Source organism: Sinocyclocheilus rhinocerous, unplaced genomic scaffold (assembly GCF_001515625.1).
Source record: "Sinocyclocheilus rhinocerous isolate Xijiao unplaced genomic scaffold, SAMN03320098_v1.1 scaffold507, whole genome shotgun sequence".
Lineage (NCBI taxonomy): Eukaryota > Metazoa > Chordata > Actinopteri > Cypriniformes > Cyprinidae > Sinocyclocheilus > Sinocyclocheilus rhinocerous.
Genome location: NW_015649561.1, coordinates 384,355 through 388,383, shown reverse-complemented (window position 1 = coordinate 388,383; position 4,029 = coordinate 384,355). Strand labels below are relative to the sequence as shown.

Below are 4,029 nucleotides of genomic sequence, written 5' to 3'. Positions count from 1 at the left end.
TCAGGAGGTGACAGGGTGAGAGGGAGGAAAAGAGTAAGAGAAAGAGATGTCTGGACTGAATGTGGAGCAGCGAGGGACATTCATAACTAATTAAACAGTCAAAGCCGACGGGGCCTCGGATGCATCACGCTGCAGGTCTCAACCGCAGTCCACCGGATCCCATTAGAGGAGGCTGATAATTGCTGTGTTTGTGGTGCTTCGCTCAAATAAGGGTGCACTGTTCGCTATTACGTTTCTTGTACAAAGCCAACAAGTGGCCTATCAATGTGGCAGCATAGAGAGGATAACGTCCTGCGCTGATCACTCCTCTTCTTCCACATAAGTTGAAGGGAACCATCCCACCTGTGATATAAACAGCATCAGTAAACATTACTGAAGACTAACGGAGCGTATCTCTTCTTCTTCGTGACTAGTTTAAGAGCTCTTGTGGGTCAGATCTGATAATGACATGTGCAGAAGAATCATTAAGAGTCATTCTGCCATCTTCTGTCATCACTTCCAGTTAATCATCTCTCTTAGAAATGCACTTGAGCATATGAAATGAAGAAAAGTGAATGTAATAAGGCTTGAGGAAAGATTCGGGTGTCTTGGAGAGTTAAGATCAGCTATATTGCAGGGAAATGCTGGGCCAAAATCTAATTTCAATCTCAAATGTCAGTCACTGTCTCACACCTCTATATTGCTATGTCATGGATCTGGGTATGTTTAAAAAAATTTTTTTTACCATGAACATGAGTACCACTGATATATTATAACATATGTAAATCAATAGGCCTGAAACACATGACCATATTCATTACTGAATCATTAATATGTATAAAATTAGTTGGGGTTGGTAAGATTTTAAATTTTTTGAAAGAATTCTCTCTCATCAAGGCTGTATTTAGTTGATCAAAAATACAGTAAAATAGTAATATTGCAAAATATATAAATACATTTTTTTTCTATTTTAATACATTTTAATTGTATTATTTATTCCTGTGATGGTAAAGCTGAATTTCCAGTAACTGTTACTCCAGTATTTGGTGTTTAAAAAACATTTCTAATTATTATCAGTGATGAAAACAGTTGTGTTGCCTTATATTTTTGTGAAAACCATGGTACATTTTTTTAAGAATGTTCAAAAGAACAGTGTTTATTTGAAATAGAAATATTTTGTACCATTATAAATGCATTTACTCTCACTTTTGATCAATTTAATGCATCCTTGCTGAATAAAATGAATTTCTTTAAAAAAATCTTTCTGACTTTTGAACAGTAGTGTCAATATAAAATATTAGAAAAAAATATTAAATTAAATAACAGACAATATTATCAAAGTTTTATTTTTTAACTAATCTGACTAATGATTTAATGTGTAACTATAACGGAATACAGAGCTGTTGGTAACATTTTACATCAAGTACATTATGTATCATAAACATAATTACAGTATTTATTAATGCAAGATATTACAATTCTGTCTGATAACTGATCACTGGCCAATATTAAGATTCTTCAATACTATGCTGGCTGTATAATTCTGTTGTCACTTCTTCATATCTGACTGTGTGTGAACAGAACTGGATTTAGCACTCTGACAACCATTTTTTGCTGCAGTGTGCCTAGCATTTCCCTTTTGAGAAACCATGAACTGTGATTTGCATGGAAGGGCAAGAGTTCAGTTCCATGATGTGCAAGGTTGGAAAAAAAGCTTCACACTATCTAAACAAACATGAAAGCACCAAAACCTCTAGAGAACTGCTTTCATACTTGAGCTTCAAGTGAATAATGGTGTATAAGAGTGTTTTTCCTCACCTGGCCATTGACTTCACCTTTCCACCATCCATTGGTACACTTGATATAGATCTTCACCAGGTCGCCCACCTGCAGAGAGAGCTCCCGTGTATCTCTGGAACTGAAATCATATCGTGCCAGTGCAATGCCAAGCACTCTCGGGGTCAAAACTGAGGGAGAAGGGGACAAAAACAAGTCAAAAAGAGCGAGACACCCATGTTTCCACAGGACATGCCAAGTAGGACAAAACATGTGAACGTGCAACAAGATGATTGGAGATTTTGGCACAAATGGCATTGCATCATGCACAGACATTTTCACACACAAAATGTGGAGACAGATCCACTCTCTCCGCAGCTCTCGGAAAGCACACATACACTACAGATAGAGCTGAAGCAAACACAGGGAGCAGAGACGGAGATGGCTGGAGGGGGAAATTAATAAGACAGGTGGCTGATAGCTGTACCTGACCAGAAGGGTGAGGGGGAGGGAGGAACAAAACTGTAGCTGGTGGGACTCAAAACGGAAAGCCCACACAGCACTGGAGCTTAGGATCCAAGCCGAGGCAGAGCAAAGAAAATAAGAACACAAAAACCCAGAGATCTTAACATTTTCAACAAAACAAACAAAAACAAGCTGATATAAAGAACTCCACACAGCACTGGGCGAAAGAGCACTCTCCTTGAAATATGCCAGTCTTGAGATTCACACAAGTTTCACACAAAATGTCTCAATGAAAAATGTCTCAATGAACATAAAATAACTCAATAAGGTCCATAAAATAACTCAATAAGGTCCATAAAATAAGTCAATAAGGTCCATTGTTGTTTTCGACTAGGGCTGTGCAATAATACTGCCAAAAATATATTATTCAATATATAATATACAATATTCATTTCATACAATAAATGGGGTTGGAAATGCATCCCACATGTTTGTTAGACCTCAAGAATGAATATAAACATAGCTTTAGATGTAAACAACATAGAGTAAGCTACCTTTTAATTTAGGGCCTCATGAAATCATCCAGTTTAATTTTTTTTTCTGAATTCTGTTATGATGATGATTGTGTACAAATGTATCATCAGAAATATTGTCTAAAATAAATTCATAAAACTTAAAACAATTTAATCAGTCTTTTAAAATGTAATCAATATGCTGATTTGGTGCTTAAGAAACATTTCGGCAACACTTTCTATGAAGCCCATATTTATAATACATTATAAGGGTATTCTTAAGGCATTATAATGAATGCATAATGCATTATAAAAACCCTTATAATATGTTATATCATCTTATGAATATTCATAAGAACAGTTTTAATGTTTTATAATATTTAAATATTTGTGGTAATAGCTTTTAAGAGTATGATGATTTATAACACAATGAACACATTGCATTTGATGGTACCCTTTAGACAGCTTTTGATAAGTAACTCTACAACTACATGTCAACTAGCAGTCATTGGAGTATTAGTAGTATGTCTGCTAAATATCTGCCGATACTTTATTTTGATGGTTCCCCAACAGACAAACTGACTATAAGTAACTTTGCAAGTACGTCAACATTCTACCAACCCTATCCTTAACCTAAACCTACTAATACTCTAATGAGAGTTAGTTGACATGTAGTTGCTAAGTTGCTTATAGTCAATAGACTAGGGGGACCATCAAAATAAAATGTAACCTAACATATAAACATATAAGAATTTTTTTTTTGTTTAAATTATTAACTGGCTCACATCAAAATTAATATTAGCCTCACAGGGAACACTCAAATAACACTCCACACCTAACCACTTACAAGATGTAGTAAGATACTGTGCAGATCTTAAATAAACAATGTCAAGATATATAGCCCATTATAAATGTAAAAATAGATTTGTTCATTGTGTGTTATAAATAATCATAATCTTAAAACGTATAACCACAAATGCGTAAGCATTATAATGTATTATAATTGTTGTTATGATTATTTATAAGATGACATAACATATTATAAGGTCTTTTATAATGCATTATGCATTCATTATAATGCCTTAAGAAAACCCTTATAATGTGTTATAAATATGGGCTTCATAGAAAGTGTTACCTAAATTACTTTAAAGGGGTCATATGATGCGATTTCAATTTTCCCTTTCTCTTTGGAGTGTTACAAGCTCTTGGTGCATAAAGAAGATCTGTAAAGTTGCAAAGACTAAAGTCTCAAATCCAAAGAGATATTCTTTATAAAAGTTAAGAGTCAACCACACCC

At 34.5% G+C, this 4,029-nt stretch overlaps 1 pseudogene; it reads right to left on the bottom strand.

Annotated features, from left to right (window-relative positions):
- Window positions 1-266: 266 nt before the first annotated feature.
- The window catches only part of LOC107710623 (guanine nucleotide exchange factor VAV3-like), a 69,602-nt pseudogene continuing 65,839 nt past the window's right edge, over window positions 267-4,029 (bottom strand).